The 27,869-nt window shown below is 39.9% G+C and overlaps 1 non-coding gene across 1 annotated transcript; it reads right to left on the reverse strand.

Moving 5' to 3' along the window:
• Window positions 1-12,633: 12,633 nt before the first annotated feature.
• LOC118554547 (U6 spliceosomal RNA) lies at window positions 12,634-12,741 on the reverse strand. The gene has a single exon (XR_004926524.1). It is a non-coding gene; the product is annotated as a U6 spliceosomal RNA (small nuclear RNA).
• Window positions 12,742-27,869: the final 15,128 nt, after the last annotated feature.

Here is a 27,869-nt window from a genome sequence, read left to right on the forward strand (position 1 = left end):
TGTGAGGTGGTATCTGGGAAAATAGGACAGCCACATGTAGAAGAATGAAACTGGACCATTTTCTTACACCATACACAAAGATAAACTCAAAATGGATGGAAGACCTAAGTGTGAGACAGGAGTCCATCAAAATCCTAGAGGAGAACATAGGCAGCAACCTCTTCGACCTCGGTCACAGCAACTTCTTGCTAGACGTGTCTCCAAGGCAAGGGAAACAAAAGCAAAAATGAACTGTTGGAACTTCATCAAGACAAAAAGCTTCTGCACAGCAAAGGAAACAGTCAACAATACTAAAAGATAACCTGCAGAGTGGGAGAAGATATTTGCAAATGACATATCAGATAAAGGGCTAGTATCCAAAATCTATAAAGAACTTATCAAACTCAACACCCAAAAGACAAATAATCCAGTCAAGAAATGGGCAGAAGACATGAACAGACATTTCTCCAAAGAAGACATGCAAAAGGCCAGCAGACACATGAATAAATGCTCCCCATCACTCGGCATCAGGGAAATCCAAATCAAAACCACAGTGAGATACCACCTCACACTGGTCAACATGGCATCTTGCTATCTCCTTTGTTGCCCAGGGTTCTAAGATATCAGTCTTCCTAACCTATCTCTGAGGCAAGTGGCAGCGATGAGGTCGGGGCTAGACAACCTCAGTGGAGAGAGACCAGTGCCTCTGGAGCATCTCCTGAGCAGAGCCTCTAACATCTGAAATCAATCACTCCTGAAGAGCGAGGCCAGCTCTGAGGTGGAAAAGAGCAAGTGCACCCTTTGTGCCCATCTGGCCTACTCATTCTCTGAGGAGCCTTGTAAAGGGAGGAAATAGTGAAAGGGCCCACTCGCCACAGCATAATTATCCAGGCTGATAAGGAACAAAGAGACCACTGTCGGTGGGGTTGGCAACCAACGAGCAGGGGCTTGGAGCTGGATTTCCTCCAGCGTCCCAGGGCTGCTGAGAGATGGGATCATTAAGAGTTTATGGCCTCATGGAGCTATTTGAAGCCTGTTCCATCACTTGATGCTGGCCTCGAATTCAAGCTGCCACAGATTCTTTTATCCCCCAGGAACTGTGGCTTGGGCCGAACAAAAGAGAGGCTGCTCCTTTGGAGGGAGGAGGGCCTGGGGCTGAGAGATGGGCTTGCAGAAAAGAGGGGTTGTTGGGCCTAATGAGCTGCCTGTGGTGTTGCTGTCACTGACTGCCCTTGCTCTTCTCAGGCAGCTGACTGGACGGGGCATGTTCCGTGGAATCAAAGAGAAAACAAGTGCCCTTACTTGAAGACAAGTAAGTGTCTTCATTTCTCCAAAGAAGACATGCAAAAGGCCAGCAGACACATGAAGAAAATGCTCCACATCACTTGGCATCAGGGTAAGACGAAGTAGGAAAACTACATCCTAACCTCCTTGTTTGGAAGGAAGAAGAGTGGAGGGTGAAAAAGATAGGGCCTCTCCAGGGGCTAATGGGTCACTCCAGAAGCAAAGCAAAGCGAAGTGTCACATTTGACCAGGAGACCATTGTGCCTTATGCTCAGAGACCTAAAGTCCTAGGTTTTTCTTCTTGGATGCTCCCTTCTAGAGGTGTGTAGAACAAGTAGCTATCTTGGGAAAAAACGTGGTAATTATGTTAGCAAGGTTTCCCAGAGATTTTCAAGGTCCATGTGTCCCCACTAGAACCTAGCTTCTAATAAGTCATTTGACCACAATTTTTTGAATGCCTACCATATGTCAGGGGCTGTCCTAGACCAATTGAATATAACAGTGAACAAAGCAGACAGACATCTTTACCCTCACGATTACCCCACCCTTAGCTTATACCCTAATAGAGGGTGACGGACCATAAACAAGATAATTTATTAAATGAATACTGTGTCAAATGATGATGAATTCTATGAAGAAAAGAAAATCAGAGTTGGAAAAGATGGGAAGTACAGGCTTGGTGGTGGGGGTTCACAACTTAAATAGGTCAGGGAAGATCTCATGGAGATGGGGATATTTGAGCAGAGACTTAAAGGAAGTGGAGGATCAGGATAAAAAGCTTCTGCACAGCAATGGAAACAGTCAAAACTAAAAGGCAACATACGGGATGGGAGAAGATATTCACAAATGACATATCAGACAAAGGGCTGGTATTCAAGATCTATAAAAAATGTATCAAACTCAACACACAAAAAACCAAATAATCCAGTCAAGAAATGGGCAGAAGACATGAACAGACATTTCTCCAAAGAAGACATGCAAATGGCCAACAGACACATGAAAAAATGCTCCACATCACTCGGCATCAGGGAAATACAAATCAAAACCACAATGAGATACCACCTCACACTGGTCAGAATGGCTAAAGTCAGTAAGTCAGGAAACAGCAAATGTTGGCGAGGATGCGGAGAAAAGGGAATCCTCTTACACTGTTGGTGGGAATGCAAACTGGTGCAGCCATTCTGGAAAACAGTATGGAGGTTCCTCAAGAAGTTAAAAATAGAGCTACCTTATGACCTAGCAATTGCACTACTAGGTATTTATCCAAAGGATACAAACATAGTAATTTGAAGAGGCACCTGCACCCCAATGTTTATAGCAACAATGGACACAATAGCCAAACTATGGAAAGAGCCCAGATGCCCATCAACAGATGAATGGATAAAGAAGATGTGGTGCATATATACAATGGAATATTACTCAACCATCAAAAAAAATGAGATCTTGCCATTTGCAGTGACATGGATAGAACTATAGGGTATTATGCTAAGCAAAATAAGTCAGTCAGAAAAAGACAATTATCATATGGTTTCACTCATATGTGGAATTTAAGAAACAAAACAGATGAACATAGGGGAAGGGAAGGGAAAATAAAATAAGATGAAAACAGAGAGGGAGACAAACCATAAGAGACTCTTAATCATAGAAAACAAACTGAGGGTTGCTGGAGGGGAGGGGGTTGGTTGGAATAACTGGGTGATGGGCATTAAGGAGGGCACTTGATGTAATGAGCACTGGGTCTTATATGCAACTGATGAATCACTAAATTTTACCCCTAAAACTAATAATACACTATATGTTAGCAAAATTGAATTTAAATAAAAAAAGTTTTAAAAAGGAAGTGAAAGAAAGAGTCATGAGAATATCTGTGGGAATTTTGTTCCAGGCAGAGGGAAGATCGTGTGCTCTAAGAGGTCTGGCATAGTTGAAGAATAACAAGGAGGCTAGTGTGGTTGAACTGATATAAGGGAAGAGTGAAATGGTAAGAGTTGTGGTTGAAGAGATAACAGGGCCAAATAGTGGAGTGCCTTATAAATTAAGGATTTAATTTTATTATGGACGAGATGGGAGGTCATTGGAAGGTTTTCAGTAAAGAAGTAACATAATCCTACTTATGGTTAAAAAAAATCATTCTGGCTGCTGTTTGGAGGATAGACTATAAGGAAGGAAGGGTGGAAGTGGGAAGACCTTTAGGAAGGAATTGTAGTGCTCTGGGCAAGAAAGTATGGTGATTTGGGCCAGTGAGGCAGTGGTAGAAAAGTAGAAAAATGAGAAGTGGTCCAACTCTGATAGACTTGAAAAGTAGAGCTGACTGAATTTGCTGATGGATTGGATATGGATGATGTAAAGAAGGAAAGTTAGAGGTCAAGAATGACTGCAAGGCTTTTGGCCTAAGCAACTGGAAGGATCAAATTGCCAGCAACAAGATGGGAAGGACAAGTAGAGGAACAGATTTGAGAGGTGAAAGAACATCAGAGTTTGATAACTGATGGACTTGGGTTTGCCCAGATCTGGAGGCACTAGAGAAAAGGTAGCCACTGACAGCCACAGTGGATGAGTCACGATGGAAGATGGATTGAAGCGAACCTCAGAATAGCTGCCGATAGAGCTAGTTGGTGGTGGTTTGGGGAAATGGACCCAGTTAGACATGAGCTGCTCTTCTTTCTGCCTCTCCCTTCTCCTGCCTGGAATCTGGTGACGCTATAGCCTCACTCAGCTCCATCCTGCTTGATCAATCCCTCGTGTCTAGTCTTGGGGATGATAAGTTTTCTGTAAAGATCCAGATAGTAAAGATTTTAGGCTTTGTGGGCCAGTTAGGCACCATTGTAGTTACTCAACTCTGCCAGTGTAATGCAAAAGCAGTCATAGACAATATGTATGTCAGTGAATATGGCTGTAGTCCAATAAAATCCTATTTTCAAAAGCAGACCATGACCTGATTAGGCCCATGAGCTGCAGTTTGTCATCCCCTGCTCTAGACCTGTGAAGAGCTACCCACAGAAACATAGGTCTCCCATGGCCACTTGACCTTGTAACACGCTTACAATCAAACTTCAGGATGAAATATTAGAGAGGTATCTCTGGGTAGCTATCTCTCAAACAGGGCTGTATATTAACGTTTTAGTGGCAGAACCGATGGTCTCATTGGCATTCTTTTACTCTATAAAGTGACTAATCCAAGTTGGAACTCAAAACCCCCTTCATTTCAAATAAGGGGAAACAAAGGTGGCTTGCAAGCATTTAAATTTTTCCTAAATTTATGCTTATGACCTTAAAAAAAAAAGTTACTGGCCACTGCTCTAGAACTGTCCTCTGTCCTCCCCAAGCCAACAAACACATCCCAGGTCCTATCCTTCTCAGGGCCCTGCCAGGTGACTCCCTAACCTACTTATTAATTGTTAATGGCTCCCACCTCCCAGACAATTTAAAATCCAAAGCTTACTTTTGAGGATGGGACACTAAATAGCCTGCCCTTTCTGAGGTCTGCACAAGTGTATTGGTACAATTTTCAGGCTCCAAGTGTATAGAACAGTTCATTCAGCTCACGTGAGTGATCTTTGGAATTTAGTGGCCCTCTGTCAGATGGGCTTAAACCAAAATGACCAAGGCAGGAGAAGCTAAAGCAACAAGGTCAAGGTCACCTTCTCCCTTGACTCTCAGTTCAGCATCTTGGTTCTGGAGAGTCAAAGCAAAATATTTTTGTTTGGTCACAGACTCTTCTGGCCTGGATTCACATGTATCCGTGATGGAGAGAGAATTCAGTGGCCAATAAGAATCAGGTTTCAATATCATTCTGTCAAGTATCACAAGTGACAGGAGGCTTCCAGATTGTGGAGTCAAACTCAGAATGTCTTACGGTACAAAGGCAGAAGGTAACCGAATAGCCAGTCACCCCCTGGATTTCCAAGTTGTTCTCCAGGTGTTTCCTGTTGTTGCTCCGTAGAGCTGGACAAAAAAGTATCTGATGTTTATGGGTTTCTACCAAGAGGACTCACGTTGTAAGTCAGTGAGAATCTCAGTAGTTTGGACATTAATGTGGACTGTTTTTTTTTTTTCATAGAACATTTCCTGAAGATTTTCTGTTCCTCAGTGTGTTCACATTTACCCCCTTTATAGAACGGCTCATAGAGACTGTCAATTGTCAGGGTCCGATAGAAACAGGAAAAAAATTGTTTTGAAGCATCAGTGGATATTATCATTATATTATCAGGTTATAATAGGGATACTTTCTACTGTTTGCCTCTGTTCATGACATCTGTTATTTCGGAAGTGTCTGATGCCACCGTCCTTAAGAACCACCACAGTTCTCTTATCTACATAAAGCATCCCTGCCTTGTAGTTGGTCTGGAAAACCTACAGTTCAAACTCTTACAAACATGTTTACTTTCTTAGATTAAGTCCTTTACTGTTACCACATACTTTCTCTGTGAATTCCTTCTAGGTATGTAGCCTGAAGCCAAGTAGGCATCCTCTGTTACCCTAACAACTTACATGCCCCATTCCACACACAAAATCTATTTCCCGCTCCACAGTCCAGTTCTTTCTTAGAGAAAGTTAAGCTGTTTCTACATGATACGAAATCAAGATATAAATCAGAGTAACTCAGTATTGCTTGTAAAAATTGTCACATAATCATACAAAAAAAAAAAAAAAACATGGTCAAACGGATTACTTTGGATTGTGGTCGTAAGTGTGATATTTATCACCAACAGCAAATGCAAAATGAAAGCTGGTAAACAAACTCACTTTAATTTTTTTGTTTAAAAAATGTATGTATTTAGGGGCACTGGGGTGGCTCAGTCAGTTAAGCGTCTGCTTTTGGCTCAGGTCATGATCCCAGGGTCCTGGGATCAAGCCCTGCCTCAGGCTCCTTGCTCAGAGGCAAGCCTGCTTCTCCCTCTCCCTCTGCTTCCCCTCCTGCTTGTGCTCTATTTATCAAATAAATAAAATCATTTTTTAAAAGTATGTATTTATTTTAACACACGTTAGAAAACTATAACTATTATATCAGATTCATTATTTCAGAAATATTATTGCTTAGGATGAGTCAATTTGAAGAAAAAGTGAGTCAATTTGATGACAAACATTAAGTGAAAAATATTAAGTGAATAGGACAGGTGGTTTGTAGATACAGCAAAAATAGCGAAGGTCATATGTAAATGAGCAATACTTGTAAAACACTGATGTAAGCAGATGTTTTTGTTTCCTTCCAAGGTCATTTCTTGAGAAATGACCCAGGAGTTCCAAAGTTCTAAAGTTTAAAGAGATTTAGAAATAGCTTACAATTTGTAACTAAAAAAATGACTAAAAACAATGCAGACACTAAAGAATGTTATATATGCCAAATTTTTACACATGGAAAACCAATGATGCATTAACTTGAGCTGCTCTGTAGAGTCGTTATTCGTGCAGAAGTCAAGATAAACTTCATTTGCCATTCAGTTTAATCAAAGAATATAATGTAACTCAATAGCATGCAGTTGGATAAGAGAATGAAAACTATTACCATTTGTGGGCGCCTGGCTGGCTCAGTCGGTGGAGCATGCAACTCTTGATCTTGGGGTTGTTGAGTTTGAGCCCCACGTTGGGTGTAGAGATTACCTAAAAATAAACTCTTAAAAAAATACCATTACCGTTTGCCAATACTTATCTTTGTGGGTCACAATATTCTTACTCTTGTGCAACCAAAACCAATTACAGATATGGATTGATACAATTACATCATAGCTCCCAACTTCAAATGTTTGTGTTTATCATAATAGTTTTAGATTGATTTTTTCTTATAATAAGTAAACATGTGTTTTGGTTATCAAATACATTTATATTAATAAAATACTGATTTTCTCTGTTCTAACATATTGAAGTCCTGTATAGAACTTTACTTGTAAAGGTAGCATTCTTTTTAAAAAATTTTTTAATTTAAATTCAATGTAATTAACATATACTGTAATATTAGTTTCAGAAAGACAGCTTCATTAATAAACAGGCTTGAAAATCATTGGTGGAGATGAAGCAGTCAGTTGAATTACTAAATTTGTCAGTATCACAATGTGTTGAGATTTTATGTAAAATGAGAGAGAGGGAGATTCTGCTTAATAATAAGAGTTAATATTTATATAGCACTTCTTACATCAGTCAGACTAGGGAAGATTTATTGCAGTAACAAATAATTCCAAAATCTTAGTAGTGAACCACAAAGGGTTGTTTCTCATTCGTGCTATGTGTCCATCATGGCTCGGTTGAATCTGTTCCATATTAGTTTCACTCTGGGACCCAGGCTAATAGATCAGCCTCTATCTGGAGCATTGCAGTTAACAGCACAGGGGAAAAGGAATATGATAAAGCATACCCTGGCTCTTAAAACCTCTGTCTGCATGTGACTCATTGCTTTTTTGCTCATATTTTATTGGCCAAAGCAATGGCCGTGCCTGAATTCAACTGGGCAGAGATGTATAATCATTTCACAGAGAGAGGCACTTCAACAAGGGGTAAGAAATATAGGCAAACAGTCCTATAATCTACCATTCTTATTACGTGCAAGGCTCTCTTCATCTACGTTTATACCAACCTTATAAGGTAAGTACTATAGTTACCCCATTTTAGAGATGAAGAAATGGAGGCTCAGAGTTTCATGACTTTCTTGAAGGTCACACAGTTGAGTAGTAGCCAAGCTGGGATTTAGGACCCAGCCAGTCTGACTCCAGAGCCTGTGCTTTTAAACACCATACTATTGCCATTTACGTTGAGCTTCTCATCAAACCCATGGGCACTTCCCTTTAGCCCTAGCCCAAGGTGGGTGTTTTAAATAGGTTATGAAATTATACCAAAGGCTATGACTCCAGGGAAGGCTTCAGTATAATTCCAGTGTACTAATGTATGAATTCCACGAAGACACTTGCAGTCATCTTTCAACATAAAAGTCATACACATTCAAAAGAGTGATAGTTCATTGCAACTCAGTTTTTTGTAATCTATCTATCTATCTATCTATCTATCTATCTATCTATCTACACACCTGTGTATATTTATAAAGATCACTGCCAGTCTTGGAATTAAGCACAGAATGTAATCTAATTTTCCCCTTTCCTAGGATAGAAATAGGCCACCAATTGCATGGGCTCACCTAAGCCTGCCTTCAGGGTGTGTCCTATTTATACTCAAGAAAAAGGGGACCCCAAAGCAAGGATGCTCATCAGACAGACCCTAAAACGGAACTCTAACTAAAGAAGGACCCATAGGCCTTAGGATCAGAAGATCCATATTCTTGTGAACAATACCACTAATATTGCAGCTTCTGGGGAGAGCCAGGACCTGAGTTTCTGTATGGACAGGATGCCCCCAAGGACCAAAGTTAATCAGGAAACAAACAACTACGTGGGAAAAAGTAGCTGGAGTTGTGAAATTCAGGTCCCCTAACAAAGCAGGGCAATAAATCCCTGGTCACAGTCTGACCAAATTCATAGGTAAATTCCTGTGGATAGATTCCATATTCTGTTTTTCCTAAAACATTTATAAACTTTTAAGCAGGTGAGTGAACAGAGAAAAATCTGTCTTTAATATAAAATCTGCAAAATATTTAAGTCGAGCATACCTGGGCTTTAACTCATTTTGTCCTTGTGCCATCCCCATGAGGGAGCTACTCCAATGAACCTGACTTTTTACATGAGTGAACTAATCTTTACAGAGCTATGGTAACTTGTCCATGCTCCAATAAGGCAGACTTTGTGTCTCTGCATTTCCAACACCTCACACAGTACCTGACACACGGTGCTCAGGAAGTAGTTGAATGAATGAAAACAATGCGCAAGCGATAGCTTCTTGTCACATGACGTGTACGCCATTGTGATTCACCTCTCTCCTGTCCTCACCTGTCTCATCCCTCACCACTCAGTCTGGGCCACCATCACTGTCTGACCTTTTCCAAGGCTTATGGTGGGATGGCAGTGGAAGGAAGAGGTTGCTTAGCCAATCGAATTCAAATTCTTTGTTCCCACATTTGCCTCAAAGAGCAAACAAGATAATGCATTCCTGGAGGAAGCGGCTCTTGGGAAAACATTTTCCCACCACGTGCCTCAAATGTTTCCAAACACAGTCTCCACAGGCCCCATATTTTTTTTTCTAATGCAATTTGCACTCCCCATCCAAGCAAGGCAGCCTGAAAAGGGCACCATTCTGTATTAAAAATTTTGGTCTTGATTTTCAGCCATCAGTGGAATTAACCACATTTTGGCCTTGGAAAGGTTGCATTCCTGATTCTCTCTGCCATCTCACTTATAAAGGCAGAGAAGGGAAGTGGGGTGCCAAGGAGAAGGCATCAGCTTGGAGTCTGTGACATGAACGCTCCAGAAATTCTATTCTCTGCCAAATCTACATCTCCTTCCTGTAGGTCCTGTGGCTGGGGCCCACAACTAGGGACAGAGGCCACACAGCTGCTTTCCTTTTAGCCCCTTTCCCAACCCTTATCAAAGGCAGAAAAGTGCTGGTGCCCAGATATCCAAGGGGACGGGAACTTGCCTTCTAGAATCTCCTTCCCTGAAGACTTTAAGGATGAGAGGAGCTTTGATTGACTAGGGCAGTGGTTTTCAAATATTTCTTAGCTGTGAAACGGTTTCTAAAAGTGAACCTCAGTATATAAAATGGAAAGAGTAGTTACTCTGGATAAAGTGGGGATGCGGACCTTGATAGACCTCTGACAGCTTTATCTTCCTACCTCAGGCTCTGAGGACTACCCATGAAGCCAAGAGGGTGCAGAACACAATTCAAAGGTCACTGCCCTTAACTGTAAGCTCCATGGCAGAGGAGTGTAGACCATGTCTGGCTTACTTGCCTCTCTATCCCCCAGCTTTGTGTTCTGTGCCTGGCGCATAGTAAGAGTATCATACTCATATATGGAATGAATAGGAAGTACCAGTCTTGTGGCGATTGCTGTCGGTTAAGTGACTCATCCTCCTGTGATGTGTGTGCGTGCCTATGCATGGGCATTGAAGGGAAGATGGACCAAGAGCTGAGTGTTGGGAGTACACTGGGATTGAGATGAGTGACCAAATCTTTGATGGTGAGCTTGCAACAGTTGGAGTGTGAATGATGAATGACTAAGCAGGCTGCTAGGTCCTGCAGATTTGCCAGCAAAGCTGGTTGGTTTGCTCCTTCCTCTGTTACACAGTGGTCTCCTGCCATGTGTCAAGTGAGCTCCTAAGAAACAACAATGACTGCAACACAGTCCCCGCTCTCACAGGCCTTATTGTCCTGGTGAAGGAGATATGAAAACAAATCAGTGCCAATAAAATAGTGTAATGGCTAGAGCCATTTTAAGAGTGTTGCACTGACGTATTTTTCATTCTCTGTAAATCTTGATGCCCTGGGGGTCACCAAATCTGTGGGTGAGAGTGGATACCAGCTAGACAAGAAGTCATTACTCAGCTCTCACTGTCAGGTTAGGCTTTGGATTTTCAGTCTATAGACAAGTTTTTTTTTTTTTTTTTTTAAACATGAGATTCCCCAGCTAAATAAAGTACCCAAAGGACAAAGTCCATCTTAATTTTTACTAATCTCCCGCCAAAAATTAGCTTTGACTTTCATTATGGATGCAGGCAACAGACCACACTAATATTAGCCATACCTGTGACTTGGCCGTCAGTAGCTATCACGGACACTTTCCTGTCACATTAATAATGCTGCAGTTCTCTCAAAGTATCATTTACCCTCATCATTAGTTTTAAATTGTGGTGGTTACTTGACCTGCCATGAGATCTTATTATTTAAGCCTTTAAGAGGCATAGGTACTATTCTGTCATGATTTTTAAAAAATATTTTGATAACTATGTTACAGTATCATTGGCTTTCTTTGGAATCCTTTGTAGTTTATTTTATCTATTTAAGCATATTATTCTGAGAACGGATCCATAAGAGGCCATCAGACAGCTAACGGAGGTCCACATGTCACAAAATGGTGAAGAACCTCCGATAGATAATAATCTCGAGCATGAGGTTTCATCAAGGAAGAAAAGAACTTTCAAAGACCAGCAGCTCCCTTTATATATTCGAAGCAAAGGCTGGGGTTTTACTATAAGCCATGGTGAGTAAAGAGAACGCAGTCTGGGATGCAAAGGACGTTTCCACCCGCCTGGGAAGTGAAGGGATATGGAGCTGTAAAAGAAAGTAGAGAAGGAGAGGAGCAAGGGGACAGACACCAGAGGGGCCTGCTAGAAACCACCAAAGCAGTGAGGGGTGTTCCTCAGCTGGAACAAACTGGAAAGATGTGGATCCCCTTTGGAGAAGACCTGCATTTGCCTTGGTGCTGGAGCAATCTGGCCTCCGGATGGGAGGACAGCCTCAGGGGAAAGAGGTCTCTAAATTCATGGGCCTGACGTACCAGTTCTGTTTCTTCATAGCCTGCATGTGGCGTGTAGAACATCCAAGATTTGAAGGAGCAGAGAGGCCTAATGGGCCACCAGAGGCCTGTGTTGGGAAGGAAGAGGTTACAAAATCAGGAGGCTTTGCAACCGGAAACAAATAGCTAGTACTATGGATTTAACAACAGGTACAACCAATGAAGTCCCTTAGAGACCAGAAGGGACCCACTGCACTTGAGTAGACATATGAGCACGGGGGTTTAGGGACTGTTCCAGACGAGCCACTCCATAGCAGAAAAGAGTGAGCACCCAGAAGAATGAGCATGGATCCAAAGCTCTATTCTCCTCAACCCCACTGCTCCCAGACACCGTGTGTTTTGTAAGAGGAGGAAAAATGAAGTTAAAATATGCGAGACTCAGCATTTATCCAGGGGCAGATTCTTTCAACTGACACAATGAATTGTGTGTCTGCACTTCCTCCCGCCCCCCCACCCCCAACCAGCAGGATGGGAAGCTCCTGGGGGTAGTTTAGCTCAGTTCTAGAGAACATTTTTGCACATCTGAGTTGCTGGGTATGCATTCCAACTCTGCTGTATGTGTTTTGGCACTATGAGATAGAAGTCAGTTCAGAGTCAAGAAGAGGACAAAGGGAGAAGTGTTCAGTTCCAGGAGGGTGTGGGTGGTGGGATAGGTGGGTCAGGCAAGGCTGCACTGGGGGAATGCCCGAGCTGTGCCTTGACAAATGAGCAAGTTTTCCACACATCCAATGCCCCGCAAATAGCTTCTAGAACACCACTATTAAAGATCTGTTCTTTTGGTCTGGCATGTCTTCTAAACCAGTGTTTTTCAAACTGTCATGTGCATATGAATCACCTGTGGATGTCGTTAAGGTACAGAGTCTGATGCCGTCAGTCTCTAGTTGGGCCTGAGATTCTGCATTTCTAACATGCTCCCAGAGGATGCTGGTGGTGTTGGTCTATGGACCACATGCACTTTGTTCTTTGTGTTTTGTTTTTTTTTTAATATGGAATACTTCACAAATTTGCATGTCATCTTTACACAGGGGCCATGCTAATCTTCTCTGTAGCATTCCAGTTTTTAGTATACGTGCTGCTAAAATGAGCACTGGACCACGCTTTGAGTAGCAAGGTTCTAGAAGACCTTAATAAATGTAACTGGTAATAGCTAACATTTACCTTGTCCTTTTTATATGGCAGGATCGTACAAAGCCCTTCCTATATTATCACTGCATCTGATCCTCATGACAACCTTAGGAGGGAACTAGGAATTTCTCGTAATTTGAAAATTACTGAAATCTCAAACTCAGAGAATTGTCAGTCATTTGCCCGAGGCCACTGCAGTGATGAAATTGGAATTGTATGCAGGCTGCCTCATCCTGGATCCTAACTTGTAACTCTTAGACTCCATTCCCTCCCAGAAGGAGTGGCACCTTAAGGGGACAGTTTTAGTTTTTCTTTTTTTTAAGAAGCTGGACTGGGGCCCCTGGGTCGTTCAGTTGGTTAGGCGTCTGACTCTTGATTTTGGCTCAGGTCGTGATCTCAGGGTCGTGAGATTGAGCCCCATGTCAGGCTGGTAGCTCAGCGAGGAGTCTTTTAAAGTTTCTCTCTCCTTCTCCCTCTGCTCCTCCCTGCCCTCACTCTCATGCTCTCTCTCTGTCTCTCTCTAAAATAAATAAATAAGTCTTAAAAAAAAATAAAGAAGCTGGACCTTTCATAGCAGCCAGTATGTATAACAGATACAAGTATAATTTATCTGTTTAGCAAAACTGGGGAACCCAGAGTCCACCTGCTCAGCCCTCCCTACTCATCTTCCACAGCAGCCCCCAAAGCACCATCTCAGAACTCTGGGACTCTAGGAAACTCAGGTGACAACCCGGTGCTTAGACATGTTATAAATTAATCTTTCTGGTGAGATTAGTAAATCGTTGATTGAGAACAAACTCAGCATCTGGATGGAAGCTAAATCAGGGGTGCTGGAAACAGAGGGGGTACCAAAAGGAAAGATGGGGGGTTACAAACACAGCCACTCTTGACATTCCTGTTTGCTCAGAGTTAGTTCCATCTTGGTACTATCTACCCTGAGGCCCCTCTGGTTTTTACCTGGTTTCTCTCCCTTTCTCGTCACCATTGGCTTGTGCCCTGGCTCTCAAGAGCAGAAATGGCCTTCTACTTTGCTCCTCTCATCCTCTCCATTAGATGTTCCCTCAATGCCCTGACAACCAGGGCTCATACCTTCCTGGAGCAGGCTTTTAAAGTCTCTAGTCCCATGGTTTTAAAATGTTGCTCTGTGTAACCTGGAGCTCCTCCAGACCCTTCTATCACTGTATTGGGTGGGTGGGGTAAGCGTATGAAGGAAGAGTAGAAGGGGTGAGCAGGGGCAAATAACTTTTCCATCACAGATGCAGAAAGCCTGAGAGCCGAAGGAGTTGAGTTCCAATGCTGATTTTTGTTCCTGACCCAGGCCATCCTTGTATGGGCATTCTGAGTCCTCATCTGCTATGGCCTAAGTAATGCTTTGACTCTTAGATTCTGGTACAGGCTGTGAAATGCTTCCTGCTACTTGACTGGTTCTGGTCATCTCTCCTTCTGGAGTCAGGGGAACCTTTCTGCCATGAGTCACAACAAATTCTGGAAATAGATACTAGATAACTATTTAAAACACATTTCAGCCCTAGGATTGCCTCTGATCATGTTAGAGCTCTCTTCCATTCAGTTACCTGTTTATGTGTCAAATCCTGGTATTAAAATAGGCAGTTAGTTAGGTTCTAACAGAATACCTGGAGGTCAGCAAAGAGGAAGTCATGACCAGGGATCAAGAAAGTCAGAGGCCTCTTTTGGCAACACTCCACAAGAAGCCAGAGCACACCAAGATGGCGGGTGCCATGATGGGAAACCCTTGACCAAATAAAGAAGAAAAGATGGGAAAGCCTGCTTCCAAGAAATCCCCACCCCAAGTAATGAATATTCCACCCCCTCGTTAACAACTGTCAGTAAAAGATAGAAACCCAACCCCAGGGCATGCAGCTCTCTCTCTCCTGCTCTCATATCTCAAGAGTATACTTTCATTTTAATAAATTTCCCCCCTCGTGTTGCTCATCCACTGTGTTGTGTCTGTCCTTGAATTCTTTCTCCTGACGAGACCAAGAACCTTCAGCAACATCTTTAGGACAGGCTGGTTCGAGGCCCCAGGGCTTGGGGTCACCCCAGTCCACCCAGAAACACTGAGAGAAGCCTTCCCTGACCATCCCATCTAAAGAAGCATCCCATACCCTGCTCTGTTTTCTTCATGGCCCTTATCATTGCCTGGCTTTATATTATTCATTTATTGCCTCTCTCTCCACTAGAATGTAAGCTCCAGCTCACTATTATTACCCGCAGAACCTAGGGCATTGCCTGGGACATAACGGATGCTCAATAAATATTTGTTCAATGAATGGATGGATGGAGGGATGAGTCTAATTCACAATGAACCACAGACTTATTCATTGTATCTGTAGAGCTTCTCTTTTCACAGGAAGGCGTATAAGTTTGCACATTCCTGGAACGTGGTAGTAACTCAATAATGAACTAAATGAGATGATGGCTGTGGGAAAGGAGGCGTGGCTTAAACCAATGATTCCTGTTACATGTTGAGGGCATTGAGTGTGGTCGATCCGCAAGCACATACACCAGGGTGAAGCACTTTTAAAGTTATAAATATTGGGTTCAAGTTTTAAAATTATTTACAAATTTTAGAAAATTACAAAGAGGGACGCGTGGGTGGCTCAGTCAGTTAAGCGTCTGCCTTTGGCTCAGGTCATGATCCCAGGGTCCTGGGATCAAGCCCCGCATGGGGCTCCCTGTACAGTGGGGAGCCTGCTTCTCCCTCTGCCGGCCGCTCCTCCTGCTTGTGCTCTCTCTGACAAATAAATAAATAATATCTTTTTTTTAAAAAAAGAAAATTACAAAGAGGAAATATGAAAAAGAAAGATTGTTTAACGATACAAAATACAAAAAGGACATGAACTTTTTGTTTTTGTGTAGGAGAAGCTGAAGGCAGGTTGCCCCAAGATGGGCCACTCTGGCATGAACACTAGTTTGAGTTAAAAGTAATCAAAACCCAGCATATGCAGGAAAAGCTCTCTTCCTGGTCCTCAACTGCTTAGATTCATACTAGAAAGGAAAGCCTATGCTAGGAAGAGAGCTATTAACAGACTCCCCTTGACCTAAGAATTTATCTGCATAATAGGGCAACCTTTGTTTTTCAAAACATCTCCTTTCACTCTCCTCCCCTTTGTATCCTCAGACCTTACCCCTTTCCTTAGCTCACAGAAAGCTTCCTGTTGCCTCACTGTCTTTGGACTTTCCTGTCAGTGTGGATTCCCTGTAAGTACACCATTAAATTTGATTTTCTCCTGTTAATCTGTCTCCTATCAATTTGATTCTTAGTCCAGCCAGAAGGACCTTGAAGGGCAGAGGAAGGTCTTCCTGACCCTCGAAAGATCGGCATAGACTTATAATGGTTGCAGGCAATACTGGGCTGAGAGTCCCTTAGGGCACCTCTCTCTTGAAAATTCTGCGATTCTAAGCCTGTGCACATCCCGTGGCACGTGATTCGGCTGTACGACATCTCTTTTTCTAAGGAGTGCCTCTCACGAGAGAAACGGCTGCTCAAATTGTTTTCCCCGTCATAAGAAAAAGAAAAAAAAAAAAAAAAAGCCATGGAAATTACCAAACCACAACTGAGCCGCGGTCAAAGCAGTCTTGAATGAGCTTTAACAAGAAGAGGGTGCCATGAAACAAAGCAAATTTTCCCTTTCCTTCCCTCCCCCATGCTGATCACATTCCATTTTTCAAGACAATGGCAGCTTTCCAGCGGGCGTTTCATTTATGCAAATCCACAGCAGCTCATAGGTGGAACCCGCAGAGCAAGGGGCCGCAGAAGGCAGACCTTGATGTTCTAATTGAGATTCTGTCCCCAGATGGCTGTGGAGAATGTAAAGGGCCTCATATGCAGTTGGGGCTGCATCCATTAGTGTCCAAACTCGTTGGCAGGTGAGGCCGATCACACACTGGCAGGCTTCGACATTTGAAAATGACGGTTTAAAATTACACAAATAATACCTGTTCATTGGGAAAAAAATGAATAGAATATAAATAACCAGGAGGGCATAACAATGATCAACAACCCAGGGAAAGCTGATGTGCATATATTGATATTCCAGACCTTTCTTCAAGCATGAATATACACAGATTTTACAAAACAAGGGATTATAATGTACTATTTTATGGCCTGAAGTTTTTTTTCACGCAGCAATGCCCTGTAAAGATTATTCCTTGTCGAGACATGCAGGTCGACATTATTTATGGCTTCCAGGTTTTCATTATGTAAACAGTTGTAGTGAACATACTTGTAATTGAATATGTAATTGTTTATTTAAGATAATTATCTAAAAGTGGGATTTCAGGGTAGGTACATTTTAAGAGTTATGATATTATCTCTTCCCTGACAACATCCGGTATTATCGTGTAATAATTTTTATTATTACTACAACCATTATTATACAGCAGCAAACACTTACTTAGATCTTACTATAGTCCAGAAACTGTTCTAAGCATTTTATACATACTCACCCATTTTAATCCTCCGTACAAGTCTATGTGATAGGTATTATGATGCCCATTTTACAGATGGGGAAGCTGAGGTAGAGCAAAATTAAGTAACTAGATTAAAGCTAGCAAGTGGCAAGGTCCAGAATGAACCCAGAAAGATGGTAGCCCATAATCTTAACCACCATGTATACTTCGTCAATTTGATAAAGCAAAAATCAATGTTAAGATTTGAAGTTCTAGCCCACAGCCGTAGTTATAAAGTATTTCCCAGTATTTTCTAAATCTGTCCTCACCGTTTCATTCATCAAAGCAAGTACATTATCCAAGGAGTCTGTCATTTATTTCTTACCTGAAAAATACAAAATATCAAATGTAACTGTTAATTTTTTAAATGGTTTTTTGGAAGGGAAGGGGCAGAGGGAGTGGGAGAGAGAGAGAATCCCAAGCAGACTCCACGAGACGGCATGGAGCCTGATGCAGGGCTCAGTCTCAGGACCCTGAGACCATGACCTGAGCCGAAATCCAAAGTCGGATGCTTAACTGACTGAGCCACCCAGGTGCCCCTGTAACTGTTAATTTTTTAAAACAATAGTATAATTGGAAACCATTTTGAAAATGAGCCATTCCTTCTGCTTTAGCACCAGTGATAGCTGATGACAATCCAGGGGAAGTCCATTCCTATTTGGATAATGTTCTACTTATCTACCAAAAAAGTCCACCCCCCATGTCACTGAGTTCCTCCTAAACCTCTCAGCTAATTTTGCATTACTTTTTAATTGCGAATATTTGCAAGCAGGGGTCACTGAGAATTCAGTGGTGTTGAGGTGATCCTGTTTCCTGTAGCTTTCATCCCTAAGTGTGCAGACTACTTATAAGTATTGTTTTCCTTTCCACTTTTACTACTGAAGTTGCTTGAGCTCCAGCTCTGTTCCAAAGAGCAGAAGGACCAAGCATGCTTGACCTGGATTTGCATCTTTGTTTCACAAATACAAGCCATGTGACCTTGAGTAAGTACTTAACCTCTCTGTGGCTTAGTCACTTCATCTATGGGATGGCAGGTGATGAAATAATGCCTAATTCATTGGCATTTTGTGGGATGAAGTCAGAAAATGGGTATAAAACACTTAGAATGTGAGCTATTATCTATTACTAAAGAGGCCTGTTGTCTCTTTGTCAAGAGTACACATTTTGGGGTCAAACTTCCTAGATTCAAGTCTTGGCTCTGATACTTTTTAATTGTGTGAACTTGGGCAATTTACTTATCTTCTCTGGGCCTCAATTTATTCATCTGAAATAAGAGTTCTTAAGTCATAGAGTTCCTATGAAGAGTCAGGAAGTTCATTTATGTAAAGTGCTTGGAAGAGTACCTGACACAAGTAAGTGCTGGCTACTAATGTTGTTGTTGTTATTATTATTAAAGTGCTATAAAGGTTACTTTAAATGGGCTTATAAAATGTTGAGGGGAATGTGGAGGAACTCGAACCCTCATACATGGTGGATGGGAATGTAAAATGGTGGAGCCCCTGGAAAAGCAGTCTGATAGTTCATTAATATTTTCAGCATAAAACTAGCATAACATCAAGCAATTCCAGTCCTAAGTATATACTCAAAACTGAAAATTGAAATTGACTCTCCCAACAAAAACTGGTACACAAATGTTCACAACAACGTTATTCACAATAGCTGGAAATAACCTTAATGTCTATGAGCTGATGAATGGATAAATAAAATGTGGTAACTCAGACAGTGGAATTTTCTTCGGCGATAAAACAGAATGAAGTACTGATATATGCTACAGTGTGGATAAATGTTGAAAACATTATGCTAAGTAAAACTAGCCAGTCACAAAGCATCATATATTACATGATTCCATTCATGTAAAATGTCCACTGTAGGCAAATACACAGAGACAGACAATAGATGAGTAGTTTCCTGGGGCTGGAGCAGAGAGGGGGGAACAACAGGAATGGAGAGTGACTGATAATGTTTATGTGGTTTCTTTCAGAGGTGATGAAAATGTTCTGAAATTGGATTGTGGTGATAGTAGTGCAACCCTGGAAGTATACTAAAAACCATTGGGTTATATATTTAAAATGGGTGAATTTTATGGTATGTATATTATACCTCAGTAAAGTTTTTCTTAGAGGCATGAACACCTGAGAAGGGTTAAGTTCCTCCCATAACACTTTGATGTTAGTTTTGGTCAAATGTAATGGGTATTTTGGGAGTCCTAACAAGAGGATGACCAGATCAAAGGGTTAGTTCTTCTCCTGACCAATGTTAACCAGATCTTACTTTTGCTCTCCACATCTTTACAATCAAGTCATCTGTTTGAATCTTACTGTAGCCATGCTTATTGTCCTGTGGTCTACCATATTTAGGATAATTTAATACTATAAAAAAAACCCGATAGGGAGCAAGGATCTTGTCTATGTTATTCCCCATTGTATCCACAGTGCCTACCTGGCACATAGTAGGTGCTCAGTAACTATATTATGAGAAATAAATTGATGGATGGATAGACAGGTAGCATAAGCTGTGGAAGAACTTGGAAACCAGAAGGACTTGGATTCAAATCTCACCTCTACTACTTACTAGATAAGCAATATTGAGCAAGTCATCTCCATTCTATCAAACTCATTTTCTTGTAAAAGGGAGAAATAACATCCCCTTGATATGCAATAAGTTTTAACTGAGATAATACATGCTATGTGATAACTCAGTAAATGTTAGCTTCCTTCCCTTTTCTTCCACCAATTGGAAAACCTCTGGGGCACTGTGAGTTCTCTACTGATAAATAGCTTTGTGTTAAGTCCTGTTGTAGCAATAAACATGAGCATTGACACTTTCCTAAGCACAGACTTAATGTCATGTGATATCTGTCCTCAATCATGGAAACTGGCAGTGAAATATGAGTCCATAAAATGCCAGAATTGGGAGGGCTCTTAGTGAGAGATCATCTAGTCCAAGCCCTATACTTGATAGAGAATCCTCAAATACCACAATATTAGTGGCCCATTTGGAGACTCTGGCTTAATAAAAGAGTGGGCAAAGAAATAGCTGGCAAGGTGGATGGCAGACATCTGGGGGACCGTAAGTGAGAAATTCCAGGAGTGATTCATTGTCCTCACCCCTGAAAAAGTCTCCTATGATATCTGACAGCTTAATCACCGTGTGTGTATTTATACGGGTGAGGCAAAGGTCACTGTACAAAAGAGACCCACTAGAAGAACAGGTGTTGATCTTCAATCTTCTAAATATATTAGTCAAAGCAGAATGTCCACAGCAGGAAAAAACAGTCAGCATATCTATACAGAATCCTGCTTACACTACAATTTTAAGAACCAAATTTTAGTTTCTTTGTCAAACTTTAGGCCTTATTTTTGTAAGAAGGAACTGTCTGAATTTGGCACCCTGGTGTCCAGTGAAAGGTGATTTATAACTAAAATAGGCAAATGTCTTCATTTATTAAGGTCCTGAATAAAAAACCAAAGTGTTAGCTAATGAAGGAAATAATTGGCTCATTTGAAAGGTAAACAAAGGATAATTAATTTGCTGACTTATTTTCCATACTTGATAACTTCACATGTGACAGATATGTTTATTTATATTATATGGAGAAAGTGCATCTCACAAATTGTGTCTCTATTTATACAATGTACAGAAGCATCCAGGATAATATTGGAAGCCCAAGAGGAAAAACAACACTGGGAGGCAGTAGAGCCTAGTGGTTAAGAGCACAGACTTGTTTTTCAGTCAAGATCAAAGCCTAGGCTGTTGTAGGAAGTAATCCAATATCTCACCAATACACACAGACACAGACACACACACGTGCACCACAAACTCATACATTCCAGATATTAAAAATGCCAGATATTAAAGTATAAATGCATACTGGATCTTGAAAGGAAGAAAGGAAATCTCTACCTGGAGATCTTTGTACCAGAAACAAAGAAAACACCCAAAGTGGTAGGTAGGATTTGAAGACTTGTGTCTCAAAGGGATAAGTGAACCAGATACAGTTCTTAGGATCTGGAATTTTAATGCTCAAAAGAAGATAGAAGTCAGGGTTGCAAGTTCCGGGTATAGCAGAGTTAGATGTGATATAACTGGGGAAGATGAAAAACAGAGAAGTGGAAAAAGTATCTTCTTTGAAAAAAACCTAATCACCGGCCTGAGGATAGCAATTATGTGGTCCCCACCCCAAGTCATAGATAGAAACAAAGTCAACCTGAAAAACTCAAAGCCCTTAGACAATGTGACATGAAAGAGAAAGAAAAAAGCAAAGGAAAAGCATGGTAACCAGAAAACACAAAAGTAGTGTATCAATAGTCATAATAAATATAAATGGATTAGAAACACCTATTTGAGGACAGAGACACTCAGATTAGATATTAAAAATTCAGCTATATGTTGTCTATATGAAACAGACCTAAAACATCATGAATCAGAGAAGTTAAAATAAAAACGGGGGGGATGGAAAAAGACAGAATATGCAAAGTGGAATTTAAGGTGAAAAGCATTAATGAAGACAGAGAGACGCATCACTTAATGATTAACAAATAGTCATCCATTAAAAGAAAACAATTTCAGTACATCTAAAAATAGCTCCAAAATGTATGAAGTGGAAGTTGACAGAATTCAAACGAGAAATAACCAAATCCATAATCATAGTGAGAGATTTTAACACATCTCATTCAGGAACTGACAAAGTAGACAAAAGTTACAAGGGATAAACACATAAGATTTGAATAAGACAATAAAATTGAGCTATTAAGTAGATATGTAAAAAACACTGGCCAATCTGATAAGGCCACATACTGTATGATTTCAACCATGACATCCTTGAAAAGACAAAATTCTGGAGACAGTAAAAAGATCAGTGGTTGCCAGGGGATTGAAGAAAAGGAGGAATGAATAGGTGGAGCGCAAGGGATTTTTATGGCAGGGAACATTTTCTGTACAATACTATAATGGTAAACACATGTCATTATACATTGTCAAAACCCATAGAAATTGTGACACCAAGAGTGACCTCTAATATAAACTATGGACTTTGGGTGCTAATGTGTCAAAGTCGGTTCACTGAATGTAACAAATTTAACACTCTGGTGCAGGTTGTTGGTGTTGGGGGAGGCTATGTGTGTCAGCAGGAGGGAGTATATGGGAATTCGCTGTACATTCTACTTAAATTGCTGTGAACCTAAAACTTCTATAGAACATAAAAGTTATATTTAAAAAAAATCCTGCATCTACCAAATGAAAAACAAATACTTTTTAAGCACATAGGGGAAACTTGCAAAAACTGAACACATTCTAGGCCACAAAAATCTCAAAAAACAAAATATGAATATCATATTTCATTCTTCAACCATAATGCAATAAAATGAGAAATCAATAACCAAAAGAAGCCCCTCAAAAAGGCATAGGCTTCAAAGCTATAAATATGCACTTCTGAATTTTCATATGTTAGCAAATAAACATTCTTGAAAATTATCAAATATTTATAACTGATTGATAAAAGAAATACCACGTATCAAAAGCTATGGCATACAGCTTATTAGCAATTGACCAGAACTGCTTTATACCAGCTCCTAAACCTTGGTTTTAAATATTCAGGAATTTTGCCAGCCAGTTGTTACATAGCTTGAAATCAGCCATGGTGGGAGCATTTATACCATGAAAATCAGCAAATGCTACAAATCAAGGCTTCTTTTTTTCCTTTATCTTTTTTTTTTAGAGTCTGGCTAAAGTGGTAATTAGAAAGAAATATAAAGATATAAAGGCATTTATTACAAAAACAAGAAACCCTGAAAATTAATAAGTAAAATGGTCACCTCCAGAAGGTAGAAGAATAAGACAATCAAGCAGCCCTGTGCTGGTAAATGTTTAACAATCAGATTTTTTAGAGTGGTTTCACCATGAATGTTGGTTGATATTTTCATTTATGCTAATGAGTAAGACAAAAGTGAAGCAACAGAAACTGTTGTAGGAACTTCACTTACTTGTCAGTAATATGAGTAACTTTGCTGACTCAGAGAATAGTTTTCAAATACTGGAAGAATATTTCCTCCATATTTTGTGCAATTCAAAAATGCAATAGCTACAGACACAGCACAGTTTTTTAAAAAATTTTATTATGTTATGTTAGTCACCATACAATACATCATTAGTTTTTGATGTGGTGATCCACGATCCATTGTTCTCGTATAACACCCAGCGCTCCATGCAGTACGTGCCCTCCTTAATACCCATCACCAGGCTAAACCATCCCCCCACCCCCCTCCCCTCTAAAACCCTGTTTGTTTCTCAGAGTCCATAGTCTCTCATGGTTCATCTCTCCCTCCGATTTCCCTCCCTTCATTTTTCCCTTCCTTCTCCTAATGTCCTCCATGCTATTCCTTATGTTCCACAAATAAGTGAAACCATATGATAATTGACTTTCTCTGCTTGACTTATTTCATTTAGCATAATCTCCTCCACTCCCATCCATGTTGATGTAAAAGTTGGGTATTCATCCTTTCTGATGGCTGAGTAATATTCCATTGTATATATGGACCACATCTTCTTTTTTTTTTTTTTTTAATTTTATTATGTTATGTTAGCCACCATACAATACATCATTAGTTTTTGAGGTAGTGATCCACGATCCATTGTTTTCATATAACACCCAGTGCTCCATGCATTACGTGCCCCCCTTAATACCCATCACCGGGCTACATCTTCTTTATCCATTCGTCTGTTGAAGGGCATCTCGGCTCTTTCCACAGTTTGGCTATTGCGGACATCGCTGCTATGAACATTGGGGTGCATATGGCCCTTCTTTTCACTACATCTGTGTCTTTGGGGTAAATACCCAGGAGTGCAATTGCTGGGTCATAGGGTAGCTCTATTTTTAATTTTTTGAGGAACCTCCACACTGGTTTCTAAAGTGGCTGTACCAACTTGCATTCCCACCAACAGTGTAAGAAGGTTCCCCTTTCTCCCCATCCTCGCCAACATTTGTTGTTTCTTTCCCTGTCCATTTTTGCCATTCTAACTGGTGTAAGGTGGTATCTCAATGTGGTTTTGATTTGAATTTCCCTGATGGCTAATGATGATGAACATTTTTTCATGTGTCTGTTAGCCATTTGTATGTCTTCTTCAGAGAAGTGTCTGTCTTCTGCCCATTTTTTGACTTGATTATTTGTTTTTTGGGTGTTGAGTTTGAGAAGTTCTTTATAGATCTTGGATACCAGCCCTTTATCTGTAGTGTCATTTGCGAATATCTTCTCCCATTCTGTGGGTTGCCTCTTTGTTTTGTTGACTGTTTCCTTTGCTGTGCAGAAGCTTTTTATCTTGATGAAGTCCCAAAAGTTCAGACACAGCACAGTTTTAAATTCAACCTGCATTATTAAAATTTTCTTCAACACTTTCTTCAGTCTAGACAATCACCAACACAATAAGTCAAACCCTGATTTACAGCATATACAAATTTCGGTGGTTTAAATTGTGGTCAATTTCAAGCTGGGAATATAACATCACTGGGAAAAGATGCATAGTAGTAGCACGCCATTATACAGCATTTCCTTCATTCACATACAATAGAAGTAAATAGCCTCAAGAGCATACATAATAGTAAAATGTAGTAAACTAATTAAGAAGTAACAAGTTTTGAATGTTTATTAACTTTATTTTAATGTAATTTATTTAATTGTAATTTTATATAATTTAATTTTTAATAATGGCTGTTTTTAACAACCAGGTGGCAAATTTCATGAAAATGTAACAATTAGTTCTCATTAGCTGACATGAGCTGCTCCAGCACACCACTGGTAAACTCAAAGAATGTAGAAGGAAAGAAATAATGAAGGTGAAAGCAGAAATTAATAAAATATCAAATAGACAACTCTCGAGATGATTAACAAAACAAAAAGCTGGTTGTTGGCAAAGGTTAATGTGACAGTCAAATATTTGGTAAGACCAATAAAGAAAAAAGAAAAGGTCCAAATAGACAATATTAGGAATGTAAAATTGGACAAGTGTATACATATAGAGAGTTTTTAATCATTAAAGAATACTATGTATATTAATGGTTTATGCCAATGATTAGAAGGAATGGATAATTGTCTACAAAAATATAATTTAACCCAATTGACTCAAGAAGAAATAAAAAATATAAACAAAAAATACAAATACATCAACAACCATGAAAGAAATTGAAGTTGCAATTGAAAATATATCTCGGAAAAAAAAGATCTGTCCAGACAGTTTTTGTAGTTTTCATATGTGAATGAAGGTACTAAACCCTTAAGGAACTGGTAATTCCATCTTTACAAATTCTTCTATGGAATAGGAAAAGAGGGGAAGGTATGCATCTCATTTTATTAGTTGGTATAACTTTGATACTAAAACTGAACAAAAACGAGTAAGAAAATGTTGATCTGTCTCACAAAGAGAAATGAAAAACAAAATCCTAAATTAAGAAAAAATCTGCAAATCAAATCCATCAGTAGGAACACACAACAATCATCGTGACCAAGTTTATCCAGGAATACAAGGATAACTCGACATTAGGAAATCTGTCAAGTCTCTGCATTAGCAAATTCACTGAGCATTTACCTTTGTAGTTGCCATGTTGATCAGCTATCTTTACTAGAGCAGATTAATGTGGCCTCAGGTATAAGCTATGTGGCCAATGATTTAAAAAATGTGCTTTTTTCTATTTCATTCAGAAAAGGGTATCAGAAACAGATTACATTCATGTAGATTGGACAAAACATATATTTATATTATATATATTTACATATATCCACAGGTTTATGTGAACTCTTCTGCTCTCTGTCCTTAGACAATTTGAAGCGTATGCACCTTTCAGGACATCACACAGAAATATGGCATTGTTGACATCATGCTGATTAGGCAGGATAAACAGAGGTGACTAATATACTCAAGGACTTGTCAAGACATGTACTACATGCCATGAAAGACAAATCCTAGAAAGATTCAGAGACTTGCCAATTTTTAGGGGGTCAGTGATAAAGAACATGCTGGGATATCCCTTCCATAGCAAAAGAAATATGTAGCACCTTGCATTCTTTATCACAACACTTGATAGGTTTTTTTGGGCTCTAGAGCCAGCACATTCCACAGTGGCCCACACAGTTGGTGACATAAAAGGCTGACAGCTTTGAGTGGAGCTAGGAGAAAAATAAGGCTCTGCAGCAGGTCAAGGCTGAAAGACCCTATGTTACTGGAGATGCCAATGGTGGGAAAGGTTTATGGCAAATTCCAATGGCAAAACCACAGCGCAGGGCTCTGAGGTTCTGGAGGAAGACCATGCCACCTGTATTAATTAAACATTTTGAGAAACATCTCTTAGCATTATGCTGGATCCTGGTAGAGATGGAATGCTTAACTATGGGACATCAAGTGACAATGTATCCAGAACTGCTCATGAGCTGAGTTCTGTCATATTCACTGAGTCATAAAGTCAGTAAGTTCCAGCAGTTGTCCATCATAAGATAGAAATTGTCTTCTGGAATGGAGACAAAACAGGACTAGGGGACACAATTAAGCTGCATTAGCAGGCGGAGCAGACCCCTATGTCACCAACCAGGGTTGCGGTATTACTCCCCCTTCAGCTTGCTCCCATGACAGGCTGGGTATAGATACCTTAATAATAAAGAGATCACAATATGTACAACATCTCTGTGCAAAATCTTATAAAACTTTTTTGAAGGACATAAATTATCTAAATAAATCAGAAGATACATGACAGTTCTCTCAAGACTCATCCACAAATATAAATCAATGCCAAACAAAATTCCAATGGTACTTTTTGCTATCACTTGACAAATTTATTCTAAAATTTGTATGGAAAGATAAATGTCCAAAAATAGCCAAGAAAATCCTAGACTACCAAAGAACTTGCCAACAAAATAGCATGAATTTTTATAAAACCAAAGCAATTAAAACAATGTAGTTTGGCACAGGAATAGTCAAATAGATCAATAGAACAGAAAAGAAAGCCTAGTAATAGATTCATGTGTATACCAGAATTTCCTGTATGATACAGATGACTTTCCAGACCTGAGAAAGGACAAACTGTAAATGGGATTCAGATAATTGGTTTTACATATGGAAAAAATCAACTAGACTCCTTTCACCATACAGGGAAATAAATTCTAGATATATTTAAAATCCACATATGAAAGACAAAATTTTAATGTTAACTAATTGGTACTAAAACAAAAACTTAAAAAAAAAGAAAAACAAAATTTTAATTTATTAAAATAAAATATGAATAGATGAAAAGATGAATACTGTTATGACCTCAGGATTGCTTAAAACACAGAAAACTCCACAGATTAAGGAAATATTGATAGATTTGACCAATCAAATTTAAAAACTTCTATATAGTAATAGATAGCACATACTAAATAAAATGTCAAACAACAAACAGGAAAAGGTATTTGCAACATATGTAATAAAGAATTAGTATCCATAATATATAAAGAACTTCTGATCACCCAGAAAAATACAAGTATCGCAATAGAAAAAAAGGATGAACAAAGGTTATGAATAGGTAGTTCACTTGAGAGGAAATCTGACTGGCAAGAAGGAGGAGGAGAGGAAGAGAAATTCAAATTTATTTGTTATC

Source organism: Halichoerus grypus, chromosome X (assembly GCF_964656455.1).
Source record: "Halichoerus grypus chromosome X, mHalGry1.hap1.1, whole genome shotgun sequence".
In the NCBI taxonomy this organism is placed as follows: Eukaryota; Metazoa; Chordata; class Mammalia; order Carnivora; family Phocidae; genus Halichoerus; species Halichoerus grypus.